At 38.0% G+C, this 19,205-nt stretch overlaps 1 protein-coding gene across 1 annotated transcript in view; it reads right to left on the bottom strand.

The window, feature by feature from the left end:
* The window catches only part of rau (RA domain-containing protein rau), a 125,073-nt gene that overhangs the window by 42,982 nt on the left and 62,886 nt on the right, over positions 1 to 19,205 (bottom strand). The window lies entirely within an intron of this gene.

Raw genomic sequence — 19,205 nt, forward strand, 5'->3', positions numbered from 1 at the left:
TTATGCGTTTTTTAACATTAATTAAGAGAACTTACAGACATGTTCTCCTCGCTTTAGAACCTATCTAGTATTTTGATCCGCGCACATAAACCAATAACATAATACGTGGGCATTGAGTACAGCAGTACTGGGCATAAAAAGTAACGTAGCCAATAAGTCTTTGCTATCTTCTCTCGCTACTTCCCTCAGTAATATTCAAGTAGCGTATTTGAAGTACATATTTGATTTAATGAAACATATTAACGCGGTTACAATAAACCTATAGAAACCCTTAACCTACATAACGATCGCGCAATCGGTACTTGGAATATTATGCGTCCCACAGTGCCAATATACCTTATATACTTAGAAAGCGATTGCTCAACGCGGTAGAATGCCTGGATTGCGGAAAATCAGGTTTCTACAGACTTATAAGCCGGTCTTAACGCCTCTCTGTCTAGAGTTACTGGGTCTTGGTCTCACAGTTATACCCGATGTTTTTTTGGTATCCATATTATTTAATTCAGCTATTGGTAGAAAGGTAGCACCAACTAAGCCTTTTATAGGAAGCACTAGCAAACATTGGGCTATTCTAACCAGCAAGGTGCACTGGTGCAGTAGGGGGCAATGACTATCTAAACTAAATATACAACAATAACATTAATATACCCTAAGAAAATTGGGTAAGTAATAAATACGAAGAAGATTATAATAAGGCAACAAGCTAGACGACTGAAGACGAATCCCAAGCTATGTACGTTCAGTACACCAGTGGTAATGACGCAAACAAAGACGCAAAATGGACCTATCTACTTAATTAAAATTAAAAAAATCGTACTGTGTTTTTCTCGCTTTAATAGTCTTGATGCAAACATCAAGAACAATAAGACAAAGAAAGTAATTAATTAAATTCGTTTTCATATCTCTTAACGAAGTATAATTATTTAAAAAATACACTAAAATTATAAAAAAATGTAATTCAAACTACAACAATTAAATGATTTTACACCAATTATTTTACACCTCTAGAATCAAACGTAAACAAAACGGTTCACTAATGTTTAATCAAAACATTTATTTTTTACAAAATGATTCGTTTACCAAATGTTTCCTTTGGCCAAATTCATAATCTATTATCCTGACAGTGTTAATGTTTCAGGATTATTATAAAACTAACCTAACCTATGTACACAATGGTCTTGAAATAAATCTTGAATAGTTCACAGTTTCAGATTAAAATATATTTTAAGCCAAATGAAACATTTAATTTTATGATACAAAACGTTGAAAGGTGGAAATGAAAGGACACCAGACAAATCACAATTGATCAACTTAAAACTTAGTTCATCGATAAAGAACTAATCACACCAAACACGCAAAACACGGCAACTCACATGTATATTATGCGGATGGAAGGCCAAGCGCACGCGCGGGGCAGGCACGGGCTTATACTCGTGAAGGGACATGCTCGGGCCGCGGCGCGGGCGCAACTGAGCGCCGGAAGCCGAACCCTTAGCCCTTGGTAAACCGACACCTGCCAGGAAACCCTGGCTTTCATGCGAGCAGGGAGCACTGCCCGTAGGATCGGGTAGAACTACCTATAGTATTTAGTAAGATGAATAGAAGTGACACGCGCAAAAAATGTGACCGTGCGTGCACTATAGCTTTTTAGCCACATCCAGGCTGTTTGTAACGAAGTAAAATAAAAGTTTGCACGAAATATTTTTTGATTTTTTTAATTTTACACGCCTATAATAAGGCAGGTCATAGTGTACTTTTTTCATTATGAGAGGGAGGAAAACAAGCAAGAGGGTCATCAGATAGGAAATGATCACTTATCTATGTGTCTTGTTAAATGTGTTCTCGTCATAAAAATATTTCATTTCGTTCATGAACACCGGAATCCATTTACCTAGGTGGACATGCATACGATAGCACTTCTATTCGTTTTTTTAGGTCTATGGATGGATCGATCATACACCGGTCCTAATTGCACGGTTAAGGATAACATACTGACCGCGGTGACCACAAGAGCTTTGTAACGTGTGCTTTGAATTACACTGCAAGTGTATACGAGTTACGTACTATTGGACAGTAAAATTATCTATAACTCAAACAAACTATTAGTATTAAGATTTTTCAGATCAAATGCTTTACCGTTGTTTAAGTTGTTTACCTTGCCTCTAAAAGATAGTTAATACAATACAATACAATGAATCTACACAGAAAGAAAACAGGTACGCAGAAAGAAAACTACAAGGTAAGCAATAGGCGGCCTTATCCCTTAAGAGCGATCTCTTCCAGGCAGCCTTTTTTACAGAAAGAAGCAAGAACTAGATTACAGCATCAGCAGCAGTTCGTAATATCAAAACACAACAAAAATAGATCTACACACATTATATACACATATACATAAGCAACCGTACGTTATAGGTAATACACGTCTAAAATAAATTAAATAGATACACCAATACAGATGTTTTGCACCCTTTACAATTTGTTGTCAATACAAGCTGCTTTTAAAATTATTATCATCAATTTCTTCATTCAATTCATTTCTATACTTATCGATTATCTTATTCTCACAATGGTTATGTATCGCTTCACACTTCCCCATTAGCAATAAATCACGCGTGTTTATTTGTCGGTACCAGGGACCGATGGACGCCCGACACAATGTTGCAGGAAGCGATGCGTTTGCGCAACAATCGGCACTCCATCGACAGGTATCGCTTCCTAACTTTTTACAAGTGAACGATGGACAGGAAGCGAGAGTCAATTATTCTGATACGCCTGGTTGGGGTGAAATATGGGGGTTTTTATTAGAGCAACAGAAGATTTGCCTTTATACTTAACTAAAGGATACACTTATTTTGTTAGTTAAAATGGACAGAATGCACCAAAACCTTAACCTTGACTAAGACATAACAACTCACGAATTCTTGAAAGAGATCACCCGCGAACGTGGCGTGGCATTCAATAGTTAGAAACTAAATATCAATGAAAACTATCATATCATCAATAAAGAAGATACTTAACCCATTATTAACATTCTTTCTTGTTTAGGTTTCCCATACCAAAGCAGGAAGGAACGAATAAACACGTGCAAAAAGCAGTGTCGCCTTCCGCACTGCAACATTAACGACAAGATTAAATTAAATGGAAGAAAGTGCCGGTAAGAATCTTTCGTGAACTTGACTTGGAGGAAACGCAAAAACTTGTACCGGACAAGAGACGCGAGCTAGTTGATGAGACTTGGTGATGTTGCGAGAAGCGACTTAATACGTGAAAATTAATAAATATAAAAAGATAAATAAAGTTACGATACCTCCTAGCCAAAGTAAAGGTTAGCCAGCGAATAAAACAGAATTTCATGAATTTTTCTGAGTTAGAACAGAAACTATATTGTAAACATTTTGTGATAAGATACTGTTAAATATTCCCAACGACAGAAAATTTTGGATCGTACTTACATCATCACTAGTCAAAATGTGTAGTATAGGTGTCAAATTCTAAATGCATGAACAGCGTAGCAAAATATTTTAAGCACGAATTGCATTTGACGCTTCTGCACAATTTCCATTATAATACATGTACCCAGAGCAACATGTGGTATGCATATACTTGACCAAGACTGCCTTGACCACTCTCCGTTAGTTATTTTAGTGCGTTCAAGTTAAAAAATGCGAGAGAAAAGGCGTAGACCAGTCATTAGTGCAGAGCAGCAACTCGTCTCGGTCTCGGTGATTTGTCGACGACAAATCTTGCATCCGTATTGTGGTTTTTGCGTGTTATGTCGCTTTGATTCAATCAGATTATAATTTATGCGCGGAGCAAAAAGACTGTTTCTAGGTATGATATAAGGATTAGTTATGGTCACTTTCAAAAGAATGTTTGGATTTTGGTGAAAGTAATGCAAGGGACGTTTGCGGGGAAGTGCAGAATAAAGAGATCTTTCTTTTCAAGCCGATATTATGCCTGGGGATCGAATTAATTCCCGAGTAAGAGAGTCTTATTTGTCTTTAGCATAATAATATAGGTATAGACTAAGTTAATGACTCTTTTTCAGTCCATATCTAAGTATACGGCCCACAGGTTTCCTCTTAAAATGGAAGGGTTTGGACTGTACTTCCAACGCTAACCCAGTTTGAATTGAAAACTGCACGCAAACCGTTAAATTGATTTGTAATAGTTTGTTTCACAGATAAAGTTTAAATCGCACATATTTTTCCGAAAAATACCGAGTCTTCTGCAAGTCTACACTCAAACTCACGACCCTCTACATGAAAGACTATAGGTCAAACCACGGGGCTGGGGCTACGTGTCTGTTCGTAGCCTGTATTATACCTCGAACTGCCACAGATCCTCAAACTCGTGCGTAGCGTATTTCAGACAATTACACAAATTACACAATCGAGCGGGAAGGATGCGTCGCGGGTCAAGTATGGCGCGACAAATCGACCACCGTACGGCAGCGCCGGCGCATCCTTACAGGCTACAGCACTAGCTACCGCTACTGTAACCCTCATTTAAAGTAATAAGGTTGATTTTTTAGTAACAGTGATAGTGATGGGGTTAAATGTCGGATGACGGCATTTAGATAGCGTGTAATTTTGATCTAATTTTAAAATCGTAGCGGTTGTCACGAGTCAAGACAAATCGGTCTTTGAATCCAAATCTAATGGGACAGTTTTGGAGTTATTACACTCGTATTGATATAGTACAACGGCATTATTAATAGTATACTCATTTTAACCATTTGTGAAGATTGTTATTGCTGACTGTTTCTTGTTAAACAAAGAAGAATTAACCTTCAAATGCATTTAATTATGCTCCCACAGCAATAACATTTTTATACACTTCAGTTAACGTTTCCGCAAAAATGAATAAAGCGATAGACAGCTAAATTGCATCCTTTTTAATTTAGTCGTTAAAATTAATTTACTGAAATGAACACACTAAGCGAACGAACTGAAAAATTTCAAAGTTTACGATATGCATTTATTTTAAACTGAATAAATAAAATAAAAATAGTGATATTAAGTCAAACGCACCGGACTTCCTCAAACACCTGACAAAAATACAAAATCTGAGATATAAGATATAATCCTCTCATTTTCTTTACGGCTACGCTTTGAAAGAGCGTCACAAATCATCGTGACGCTGAATCGGAATGCAGCGGATATACAAATTACGATCAAACTCTTGTACTATAAAAAGTCTCCTAGCCTATAATGAGCACAAGAGCGCGAGCCCGTGCTTCCCATTTCCTAATTTCCTGCTCGCGCGTCACACCTCGTTCACTCAATTTAGCGGCGTCCTGTTCGTGTAAATTAAATAATATATTTTCATAAACGATAACAGATGACGCTGCTGTCATCTTCGCGTACAAATTGTTCATGTCCTTTATTTGGTAAGAACCCCCTTGTTGTTTTCGTTTAATGAATACCGATTTATTTTTGTATCTACACGCCTACTAATAACCTCTAGGCTATGCATCGGCAATCCTCTAGTGTTGCCTGTATCGATGGGTAGTGGTAGTATGCTAAGTGTAGCATCAGGTCAAAAACTTCGATGACAAAGGGAAAGTGCCTAATCTAGATTTTCTTCTACGTGCTCGTAAATTAATAGTCAGAAATTGGCACCATTTCAAGTGGAAAGCCACGCATGACTGTTTATATCGGCTACTACAGAAAATTTCGGAGCAAACAGAGCATAAACTCACTGTCATCACCGAAATCGCCGGTATCAATACCGGCGCCGGAGGACGCCAGATTAAACCAATAGGAAGCGCTCGCGCGACATATTGACCAATCAGACTTGCTGTTGACCTAAGCAAGAGCTTTATTTAACCAGTCAGCCCGGAAGTCGGTTTGTGTCAACACTTACCAATATTAGGGACTATTACAAGCCATTACTGGACGTTACAGTTAGTCAAATATAGACAGTCGTGTATCGTTGCATAATAGGTGTTAAGTAGCCATAACAACTAGCATAATGGATTTACAAGAATCCATCGCCATAACGTATCCATTCGATTTCCTGTCGAGAATCGACTGGAGTAACATTAGCCACACTTAGTAAATAGTGATACCGTACTATTGCAATGACCCTGTGCAATCTACATCCTGTGTAAAAGAACATAAAAAGCTATCTACGGAAGTGAAGGAAACTCTAGCCATGGCACATGGCAAATAAGTTTTTTGTTGCAGTAAGTCGACCAGCGTATTACCTATCGCAACTGATGAAAAGTGCAGAAAGCCAAAATGGAAACCATGTCTAAGATTGTATCTGGCCGATAATACGGATGATGGGAGTGAATTCCATTTTCTAGCAGTTCACTTTTAGGAAGGACAAAGTGAACCACTTTGCGTGGAATGGAATGCTAACAATAGATGAAGACACTCCCCTCGCCTAGACGTCCGTAGGCAAAAATATATAGTCATGCAAATCTATATCAGTTTAAAACTACTGCAACCTCTTGAGCTCACACCAACCAGAAATAGACAAAACCATTCCCTAACTAACTGCTGTACAAACAAACAACGCAGAAACAAAAAGCGAACGACTCGACGAGACCTCTGAACACCTCAATGTTGTTACAGTTGTGTCGTAATAAATCCAAAATAGCAGCGTCTGCGCCACTTATGAGGTCAGGATTCGAGTGCTGCAATGAGTTCGAGTGGAATGTAGATAAGTTAGAAATGTTAAACGCAATACCTAGCTTGTTTTGAAATAGACTCCTGAAGTGTCTAAAATGCTTTGTCCGTGCAACTGAATCAATAAAGAGGTTTTGTCACCAGTTCAACACAATGTTATATCCTGTTAACGCGTCTTACGGAGGTGACGCATTGTATCTATTAAGATGTCAATTTTTCTGCCAGAGTACCTATGACAAAATAATAGAAAATGAATGAAAGATAATTATAAGAGTCACTACGTAGGTACTCGCCGCGCAATGATCGTTTTGCTGTAATTTTTAATTTACCATTTTTGTTAAAATGTTAGTTATTTAATCAAATCAATTGTTTGTCGAATCAGGTTTCCACGTGACAGGCTTAGCCTAGTGTGGAATCAACGGAAACCTACTTGTAATTGTTTGCGGGAAACCATTTTGATGATTTTGAGTGTTAGTCGTGAACAGTGGTTGTTAAATGATCGATTTCTCGTAGGAGCTTTGCAATTTTTCGGGATAAAAAGATTCTTATTTTCGTCTACTTATCGTGTATTATCTGTAATGTACTGCACTACTGTAGCTCAGCAGATACCTACTTGAAATTTGCCAGACATAATCCTTGAGGATCACAGAAAAACACTAAGAATAAATTTTCCGAATTCCCCTTTGCAGTGGGAGTTAGCCAATGTTTTACTTTTTACGGAGTTAAACCCACCCCGCTAGTTTGCAATATTATTAGGATGCTACAGAGAATCTAAAGATGAACATATACTTCATTGGCCTGATTATTCTATGGAACTACGAAGCAATTTGATCCTGAAACTTGCACAACGTCCAGTTGATTTGCATAGCAAAAACGATTACTAAACATAATCGCTTCAGCTGTCAATCCACCTGCTTATAATCATATACCTTCGTAAACGCCGGAACCATATGCCATATTCTAAAACAAGCGTAAAAAGGACCAAGATTAAAGGGTTGAGCAAAAAACGAGCCGTGCGCGGGCGCACGTGCGGAGCCAGGTGCAGGAAGCGGGAATCACGGCGCGACATCTGGCGGAGTTTTTGTGAAATTAGAATTTTGATGGAAGGTTTATTGGAGTTGTTTTTCTTTTATTGTAATCATTTTCGAAGCTACTATTGGTCTAGCGCGCGCGGTAAGTGAGCCAAGCGTCTCCATTACATATAGGGCTAAAATTATTTCGTATGTCTGCCCAGTGGATGTCCGGCGGTTTGTCTCTACACCACAGGTCCCATTTTTTGATCATTTTTGACGTCCATGTAAGTTACAACCAATGGCTATGTACTTATATGGCTACATAATTCGGAATAAAGGTATTAATTTAATTTTTAGTTCAATAATATACTATAGGCAAAAAAAGTTTTCTAAAATTAATGATTTTTTTTTACACATTTACAATCTCCATTGTGCATTGCCATTGGTGAATCCCACCTTTTTTTAAGAGTATTCGGAATGTTATTTGTACTAGTGCGATAGAGTAAAGACGCTCACCTCTTATAAAGAAAAAATAAACAAATAAATCGGTCTTAGAAAGTCGTTTGGACGTAAAAAAAACAACAAGGTTTAAGTAAAAGTGGCCAACAAAAAAAAGAAGAGAACTATAAAATAAACCCTGATGCAATCACTCAATTTATACCTACTACCGGATAGTTCAGTGGTTAAAAAACCTGACTACGGAGCTTGAAAGTCTCGAGCTCAATCCCCAATCGGGCAGATTTTGTTTGAAAGATACGAATGTTTGTTCTCGAGTCTTGGGTGTTAAATATGATGATCATCATCATCATCCCAGCCTATATACGTCCCACTGCTGGGCACAGGCCTCCAATCAGAACAAGCCGTGGTGGCCTAGTGGTTTGACCTATCGCCTCTCAAGCAGAGGGTCGTGGGTTCGAACCCCGGCTCGCACCTCTGAGTTTTTCGAAATTCATGTGCGGAATTGCATTTTAAATTTACCACGAGCTTTGCGGTGAAGGAAAACATCGTGAGAAAACCTGCACAAACCTGCGAAGCGATTCAATGGTGCGTGCGAAGTTCCCAATCCGCACTGGGCCCGCGTGGGAACTATGGCCCAAGCCCTCTTGTTCTGAGTTAAATATGTATTTAAGTGTAAATCTACTCGTGTCTATCTATTTACTCGTAAGTATGTTTATCTGTTGCTTAGTGCCCATAACTTAAGCTTTGTTTACTTTGGGACTATGTGAACTGGTGTCAAGTATCCCATAATAATTACATTTATTTGTTTTACTAGCTTTTGCCCGCGGCTTCGCCCGCGTGGAATTCGGTTATCGCGCGCTGTTCCCTCAAGAACTGTGCATTTTTTCCGGATAGTAGCCTATGTCACTTTCTGGCCCATAAACTATATCTGTGCCAAAAATCACGTTGATCTGTCGGTCCGTTTTGTTCGACGTGAAAGACGGACAAACATACAAGCACACACACAAGTATCGCAGTCATATAAAAACCAACTCTATCTGTAAGTTTTCATGAATTAAACAATCTAAATAATTTTCAATGTCTTTGCACACAAAATAAAAAAACGGATTTTCATTTAGTTTATACGAGTATTCTATAAATGAATCTCTTTCTTTACTACCATTGCGGTTCATCAAATAACGCGCACGAATGATGCGTACGCGTCGCGAATCCACTTTGTGGCTTGATAGCTTGATTTCACACGTACAGTGATAACGGAATTTAACAAACAAAATTTATTTCTTGCTAATTTGTTGCAGTATTTATGTGGTAGGTCACTGCGAAGGTCATGTGGGTGAGGATGCACAATGCACTGCACAATCGCGTGACCTTTGGTGAGGACGAATATTGTAAAATACGGCAGATATAGCCATAAGGATAATTGATAACCCGGATATAAGTACTTTGTAGAATTGGCGAGTTTGAAGGAGTGGAATTTTAGAAAACGTATAAGTACGTGCTTCTTTATCTCTAATTGTTAGCCTAAAAACAAAGTTTTATTTCTAGCTTTAAAAATAACAGATTTTCATACAAACTTTTAATCCTCAAGGATTGAATTTCGAATTATTTTTTCTCGTTCCTTGTTTAAGTTTTGAAAACAACATAACTGTGAAAAAATCAGCTTTCTAGGTCCAAAGATTAAGGCTGGGTGTTGATGAGTCAGTGAGTCTTCTCTTTATAGATGGTAGGCATCAACAATTCCCATTTACCAGAACTAACAGCGCTCCTTCTGGCTTTAATAACATAATAAGAAAATCCAAATGTGTGCCCAACAGACTAAACCGCACGTCACGGAGCGACCGGTCCGAGCAATTATTCTGTTTGCTCTACTCATTGACGTGACGAGTCGTGCTCAATCACCGACCAGCAACCACCTGCTTGCTTACAACCAGGCTATTTGGGTGCAGATATAATCAAAGAGGATTCTCCCTCCCATGCGAAGATATTACAACCCTAGAACAAGAGTGTATTAACTCAAAATAATCCTTCCAATATTATAGATTTCTCAGGAGATTTAAGTAAAAAAGTAACCGATAAGTATTCTTGACTTGTCGTTATCTTATTATCTTTATTTTGATATATTTTATGCGAGAAAGGGTTTGATAAAAAAGTTATGCGTGGTCATACATAAAAAATATATACGCGTTGAATTGAGAACCTCCTCCGTTTTTCGTCGGTTAAAAAGAATACCTAGCAAAACAGACCACGATTGTTCGTTTACTTGACTGTTTTTTTGATCGATTGAAGTTTGAAACGAATATATTTTTGATGACATTTTTATTGGCATGAACTGAATACATATACATATAACCAAACTGTTGTGTTATGCGTAGAACTCGTTACTGCTGATGGATAGGTACCTATTACCCACATAATTATACTGAAAATATCAAAAATGAATAAGAAAGACCAAGTAGACGATAATGGTAATGGTTTAACAACAAGTCAAGGTGCTGGTGTTATTGGAATATAAAAAGGATCATCTGCTTCAAATAATAAACATTTATCTCTTTTAAACGTTACCAACATTGGATAGAAGCTTGTAACGATCGAGTAAAGAGTAATGACATGTTTTTCTTAGTTTCTTAAAATATGTTTCAGTATCTATATTAAGGAATTATGTGTGCACTCAAACACATTTTAAGAGACAAATAAAAAAGTGTCATTAAGCAGATGTCTGTTTTAATTCTAATGATAGAAAGGATTACGTAAGTAATAAATGCGTAGATAAATATTGAAAGCTGAAAGTGTCAACATGTTTTGATCTACCGAGACCAATGAGGTATAATGCTATTATGTACTTCTAAATTCTCTTCTATTCTAACTGTCACTCATCAATATGTGTCAGTTTGACTATAAAATGTTCGTTAGGAATTCAATAAGATCCCAAGAAAATCTAATTAGTACCTACCTACATCAGTTAGTTTACGTATCAGAAAATATGGGACAAGTATTTTTTCTTTTGTCAAGAAACAAAAAAAAACAAAAAAGGCCATGAACAGACACTCCATGTCAATGAGATGAAGATGCTGAGATGGGCGGCAGGTGTAACGAGGAAGTTACAAAGTCGCACCCATCGCAGACAAGGTTAAGGAATCTCGCATGAGATGGTACGGACATGTCATGAGACGCAGCGACAACCATGTCGTGAAGAAAGCTCTCGCACTACCGGACAACAAGAGAGGCAGAGGTCGCCCGCTTGCTACATGGTGGTCCACCATATCAAAGGATTTGAAACAGGCCCAGTTGAACGAGGAGACAACCCAGGATCGACCGACCTGGCGCATGAGAACGAGGAGGGCCGACCCCAAATAATGGGAAGAGGCACAGAAAGAAGAAGTCAAGAAACAAAAAAAATATGAAGATACATATAGCCAGTTATAGTGACATCACGGGACGGGCTCGGCTCCCACTCCAGAACTTTGAAGCACTTTCTCTTTGTCACTGCTTGAAAAAAGAAAAAATACTTGTATTCTGTGACAAGATCGATTTACATTCCGCTAACATAAAAACATTTTAATTGTTTACATTTTTTGCAAACCTCTAGGTCAATGTTGCCAGATTAAGCAGAAAATCGGCAAGATTTCTATCGGCCGTTTTAGCTTAAAATCGATTTCATAGATTAAAAAAATCAATAGTTGGACTAAATACTTTCTTAATTACGTGCAAGCCAATATCTAACCGGAACGTGGCGAGGCCGGCTATTGTCTAGCTTGGGATTCGCATCGCTTTCACTGGAACACAAGTTTGCAAAACATGCCTAAAGCTGCTCTTACTCGTACTTGTACCTAATTTGAATATTTAAGTAGCAAGAGCGCGGTAGATTTTATTTTTCCAGGCTTGCTATTGTTTGTTGCTATTGTAATTGCTAAAAGTGGCTCCGAAGCGGTAACGTTTCGTGTACTCTGCCTACCCATTTGGGAATACAGGCGTGATGTTTGTGTGCGTGTGTCGCTATTGTTTTGTTAATCGTCAGAAGTAAATTCGGTGTAACATTAGGTACGACTGGGTCGAATTTTGTGTGAGATTATAAAATGTAGTTGAAACAAAAAAGGAGAAAACAATTCAGTGGCGTTAGCTTTAAGTGTACTATTTTTAACCCCGACGCAAAAAAGAGGGGTATAATAAGCTTCACGCCTATGTTCGTCTGTATATGTCTGTCGTAGCTCACAAACAGTAGACCGCGATTTCAATGTAGTTTTATTGCGTGAAAGCGAGTTTTCTTGCGGTGGATCTAAGTTAAAATTATATTTGATAAAAATCGGTTCAGCCGTTTTGGGGTTATTGAACTGGAATGACAATGAGGAGCATGTCCAGCGGGGTCGTCTTTCGGCTGACGATTATGATGATGATTCTTAATATGAACTGCGGTCCCTCTGACACTTATACTGTTTAATACGAGAGCGAAAGGGACGGTACGATACGAACTTCGAGTTTCGTACTCGTAGTAGCCTTGCTGGAGCTACTTCGATAATATCTGTCAACGAAGTTCAACTGCGAGCCATTTGAATGTCCAAACAACGGGAATTCCTTGAACTTGTGTAACACGTGCGTATACGCAGACTAAACGGTGCATCTCGGAAATCATACCGTCTCTTTTACGCTCTATTAGAAATTGGCCTAGTGAGAGAGATGCGCGATAGTTGAGTTTCGTTCGAGCCCTTGCGAGCGAGTTGTCGCTTCTGCCTTTGATGTGTGAACTAAATTTAAGTCTGATAACATTATAATGGTATAGTGTACGGCATGAGTGATGAGCGGGACTAGAAACTATTGTTTCTTTTATACTAAGTATGTTTTCTTAAACTTTAATCTTTAATGCAAACTTATTTTCTGATATTTCTTACTTATTTGTTCCAATATTTTCATAGCTATGCACGTGCAAATTGCAAGTCCAATCATTGGAAGTACTCGTAGATCATATTTTTCCAAGAGTTTTAGCAAACAAGCGAATAAAATAATATATGAAGTGCCTACCTCTTTTGGTTTACGTGAAATATCTAGAAATATATCCTATCCTAGATTCGGATGAGAGTTAAATATCGCTCGGCTTTTTCAGCGTTGATTTTTCTCTGTTTATTTCGTTTTTTTTTTTTTGCTTATTAAAACGCATTTTCAATTCTAATCAATGATTACTGACACAATCGCTAACGATATATTCTAAACAATACCCGCAACTTCCTTAGTCTTGGGACAGACAGACAGCGGATGTATGTACCGCGTCCTATCAGTGACCTTAAGCGTTCGAATACCACAGCTTCATTGTCCAAGAAGAATGGACCCTGTGCCCATTGAGGCCTTTTAACACGTCGAAAAAAAATAATGGAGCATTGTCATTCTGTACGGCAATTGACGATATTAAGAATGTTGAATTTAGAAACAAAAAAAATCTTAACATCATACTGGCCGGAAACAAGCCATTCAGTAAATTAAGAAAACATTTGCGATTATTTTATATTTTATATCGTTTTAGTATTAATGGCCAGTATCAAAAGTTCGTGGTGACGAAGCATCAAAAAATACTTAACATTTAAAATTCGAAAATGGAATCGGCAACAAATAAGCGCAAAAGGTCACGTTCGAATTATCGCCTTATGTGTTATTTAAGGCGGCGTTCAAAAGGCAATCCGATACTAAATGATACCAACATAAAGAACACAACCATTTATTAAGGGTCCGACACAAGGGCGCGTTGTCAAGGAACTTGAGATCAGCTCATTACTAAACAGAGACGCTTTGTTCTAAGAGATAAGTGTTAAGTGAGCTTTACTTTGATTTTTAGGGCTCCGTAATCAAAGGTTGTTAACGCAATCCCTATTGTCCTTAAAGATTATGTTGTGAGGTGTCTTTTGAACTATGTAACCACTAAAACATGGTTAAAAACTAAAACACTTCTATGTAATTTTTCTTGTTACTTACCTAATTTATCGCTGTACCTTATTATGGCAATCGTACGGTCATATGGAACCCTTCATGCGCGTGCGCATCGAACTGGCACTTGGTCGATTTTAAGATGATCGGCGTTAAAAAACGCAGTTGTTTTCTAAATCAGGCATTGTTTTGCATCAGAAGTAACAGAACATACATATGTATAACAACAGTAAAGAGAAAAATAAATTAGGCATATCGAAAATATTTCAGAAAATAAGAAACATTAATGAATGAAATTCAACATACATACATAGTTTTTTGTTTTTTATTTATACATACCAATTTTGGAAACAGTTAAACGAATGTTCATGGCGTTTTCACAGATGCAGGAACTAAACTAAGATGATAATTGTTTCTAGTAAAACAAACTTCAGAGAGCAAAACTTAAAGAAAGCGAATCAAGGCGCAGGCGCCAGCAAATATGTAAACAAACCGTAAAAGAACGTGAAGGCAAACAGAAATATTTGAAGCTTGCCAAGTGAACGGCGCTGCCGCGCTGGTGATTGCTTCTATAATTCAACTCCGGAGTTGGACAGTTTATCATGGGATCTATGCTGAGATACGTAGAGAATGCAGACACTGTCGCTCATGACTTGCGTCCGAGCTCCAAGAAACTGCCGTTTAGTTAATGATTCTAATTATAACTGACGTTTATAACCAGCGGGAGCATTTTGGCAAATTATTTAATTTTTCTGTGTCAGTCTACTGTTATGTCACAGCGACATGGATATGTCCGTCTCCGCCTTGATGCAAATGCAGCCTGTAAGGCTGTGTTCAAAATGGGTCACAGCAGCTCAGAGAGTTTTATTTTTCGGTCACGTCCAATTTATTCCCGACTTTTTGAATATCCTAACAAAACCTAATTAACCTAGTGTTAAATTACTGTTTACTTTCTTGTTAGGGAAGTACAGCGTTTCCTTAAACATTATCGGTTTTTTCTTATTTTTTTTCTTAAATCTACGACAAAAAAGTATTTGAAGAAAAATAATTATAATAGAGCACTTTCCTCTACTATTGCTTTGTGAACTTCGAAATGTGAGACTTCTCGACGCTGCACGCGCTGCAAAAAACGTTTCATAGCATCACGTTCAAAAAGATAGAAAAACCTGCGCAAGTTTATTTTTAAATGTATTTCAAAGACTGTTACTTAACATAGAATAAGAAAGACAATACACAACTTTTTACTTAGTAAACTATGTAGGTACTGTACTGGCTAGTATGTATATACTTTTTGAGTTATCATAACATTTTTATTTATTTACTTTCAGAGTACATTCCTACTGATTATTGTGTGTCCATCTCCCTCATTCTAACCTCAAAACATGTTTAATGATTTTGCGGATGGCAACTCTAGTATTGTAATTGTAAATGTAACTCTAGTAGTGTTAAAAATAAAGTTGTGTTAAATACTTGTGATGTATACATATCATGTAATAATATTGTAAATCTGTTTAAAAAAATATACCTCGTTGAGTTTCTTGCCGGATTCTTCTCAACAGAGGTTTTTCCGAACCGGTGGTAGTTTTTTTTTTTTGACATTCATAAGTGCTTGTTATAGCCTAAATTCAATAAAGATATTTTGACTTTGACTTTGATTGGCGGGAAGCGAGTGAAATTAACAATTTTAAAAAATTGGACCCACACATCTCGAGTTTCGAGTTGAGTTGAGAATATTTATTTTTTAATTTTAGTAAAATACACAAGAATCATTGTATAAACTGTTTAAACTAGGTACTCAATAAACCAACTAATGGACCGACAGTATTCAGGTTTCCTTTTCACATCACATGTGGCAGAAAGAAATTGGCGAAAACGATTGTAATTCAGAGTGCTTTAGACAAAAGGTCTAGGGTCAGACATGACCTTCGACTCAATCTTGTCTACACTGTAACTGCAGCACAGTAAAACCTCTGCTAATAAAGTTAAACGACCTTACGGTGCCCGCCTACACATGCGCCCGCGCCTTTGGCCCGCGCACACGTGCGTATGCGGCACCCAGTATGGGCAGCTCGATGGGAAACATGTGTCGGACACTAATTTGCGGTAAGGGTCGGCAATCAGCCGAAATGGACGTGCATAATTAATGAAAACAGCTTCTTTAAGCATGTCTCGATTTTGAACATGAAACTACCATGAGACTCGCTCATATTTAATGAAGTGAATCTGGATGGCTCACGTCTTAAATCGAGCTTAAGATTTTTCAGATCGCCATGCTTTGCGATCTTGAGCCGGCTCTTGCCAGCCTTCGACACCGAGATCCAAAAGGTCCAAAATCAAAGTCAAATAGAGTTGCGTCAGATATTTACGCATGCTTTATTGTGTCAGATATTGGTCTGTCGTCTGCCATGACCCTCGTTTGATGAAGTCACGGTCCAGTGCGTCAACGGGACCAGATGTCTCTGGGCGTCAGGGTCCGCTGCGCGCCAGGAATGGGCGATGGACCGTGCACAGGATGGGATGGGCGCTTGGGTCTCATCTCGTCGGGATTAAGTGCCTTGGTGCTCATACGAGTATAAAAAGTAATCTACTTTTGTTAACTAACTGCGTGTTAATGCGGATGTACAGTCGCGAATAGGGACTGTTGAGCCACTTGCAACTGTTCGTAATTTGGCCGTGTATTTACCCGACTGCCCTAAGGAGGTGTGGGTATGTCCATTTCTTTGGTCCTCGCTGCAGTCTTAAACGGCTGGACGGATTTTAACATATGAGTATTATTGGATTTGTTATAACTATAAGAGTGACATATGTAATATGTATTTCAATATGGCGTCTGCGAAAAATAATATGGTGGAGGAATAAAAAAATATATTTTGTAATTTTGTATTGCAACAATATGGGTATCAAATGAATGCTAATAATTAGCCCATTCTAATGTTATATGGGTTATAATACTTTCAATCTACCATTTTTACAGAAATATCAAAAAAACTAAAAGGAAGAAAATAATTTGAGTGGTCTAGAACTCTGTCAAGTAGCTAATTTAAAGTTCAACATTCGGAACCCCCTTAAATCATGACCAGCTCAAAAATTCTTGGTAAGGGGTAAGGGGTCCCGGCTATTGAACTTTAAGTTAGCTACTAGAGAGAGTTCTAGACCATTAGAATTATTTTCTTCCTTTTAGTTTTTAAGGCAGTTGGGTTTTTTGATGTTTTTACTTCAAGTATTATTAGCTCGGCTAAATTATGAAATGAACAATTCCGTTGCGCGATGGTAGGTATACATTCGCAGCTAAGGTAAGATCGACTATGTAAAGTAAACCATATTATTAGAGCATACGTGCGTCAATCGAATTATTATAATTAAATATTTCGTGTTTTCTGTAATATATATTTATTGTTACGTATTCAAGTTGAAATTGAAGTCACTTATTTTCTAAGAAAGTTAACCGCACCAGCATTGTGTTAATTTTGAAACAAAATCTAGCTCTAATTTAATGTGGGAGTAACCTTAGCATATTGTATTTAGACTATATAAATTCCAAAGTTTTTAGTGCACTCGGTCTAATCTAACAAAGCCTTGGCAAGCGCGTGGGATTAAAACCTTAGTCTTTTTACGTTTTTCTCAAGGGTATAATAAAAATATAATATCAGAATACATCAGTAGCGTGGCACCTTAAGAACTAACGTACAGTCATCTGCATTAATATCGGACACGTCCCTAGAGATAGTCGTATCAGATATTTATTTATGCACGCTTAGTGGTATGGTGGACTGTACACGTACCTCTTAAGGTTTTATGCGTAGGTATAGCATTTACCTTACACATAAACACAACCACGGAAGCATAATACCTAAGCTAACCAATTTACACTGAATAAATCCATCCAAATGAGATAAGCAATTTTCTAACCAGAAAACAGAAAAGTCTTATTTATCGTTTCAAGATAGCTAATTTCAGTCTTAACCAAGTCAAAGTAGGTAGACATTCCTTATAGAGCTGTAATTAAAACCTTTTCATTCCAAGGTCACGAGTTGCTGAGAAGGTGGCGCCTACGTCTCAGTAACTATCAATTTTAAATTATGTTCGCGGCGCCAATACTTTATACCAATCAAAGATGAATTATTCAATAGAGTTATAATACGGGCTATGTCATTGGGCTATGTTATGGTTCCATAACATCAGGAAGTGGAACAGCATCAAGGCAGTAGACCAGCTTTTCAAGCTGGCTGGGTGAATATTCGGGCGCTTGTACCGCCGTCATTGTTCTCAACACTTTTTTAATCAGATTTCTTAAGAAATAGGTTCAATAAACATCAACATGTGTCAACATTCATTAATATGTGTCGGATGTTGATGTTTGTTGTACCTCATCATCATCATCATCATGTCAGCCGAAAGACGTCCACTGCTGGACATAGGCCTCCCCCAAGGCTCTCCACTCAGACCGGTCTTGTGCTTTCCGCATCCACCGCACCTACGCCACCGCGCGTTGTTGTACCTATTACTTATGAAATCTGATTAAAAAAGTGTTGAGAACAATGACGGCGGTACAAACGCTCGAATATTCACCCGGCTATGCAACGAAAGAGATTTAAGGAGCAAGGAGTCTCATTGCTAGACACTGAATAAGAGAGTATGTGTCGTAGTTCCAACGCGGGACCAGCGCGAATAAGGAACTTCAAACACACCATCGAATTGCTTTGCAGGTTTGTACAGGATCCTCACAAAGTTTTCCCTAAAGCCACCGTAAAGCTCGCGGTAAATTTCAAATGTATTTTCGTCTGCATATTAATTCACTCAGAAGTGCCCTGGCTAGCTACTACGAAACTCGAAACTCGAAGTTCGTATCGTACCGTCCCTCTCGCTCTCGTATTTAATAGTATAAGTGTCAGACGGACCGCACGACACGAACGAACTTCGAGTTTCGAGTTTCGTAGTAGCCCTGCAGGTTTAAACCCACGATCCTCTGCTTGAAAGGCCATAAGGTGAAATCTTAAGATCACGGTATTTCTATTGGTTAATTCCTCTATAATACAAGTGCATCAAATATTCGGCCCCATTGCAAATAGATTCAAGCGCCATAAAGTAAAGTATGTATTATACTGCGCGTCTCGTTCTCGATGATAGATAACATGTAGTACTGTTAAGTATGTTTAAACTTCACAACGTTTAGAGTTTTAAATTAGAA

Source organism: Choristoneura fumiferana, chromosome 3 (genome assembly GCF_025370935.1).
Source record: "Choristoneura fumiferana chromosome 3, NRCan_CFum_1, whole genome shotgun sequence".
Taxonomy (NCBI): Eukaryota; Metazoa; Arthropoda; class Insecta; order Lepidoptera; family Tortricidae; genus Choristoneura; species Choristoneura fumiferana.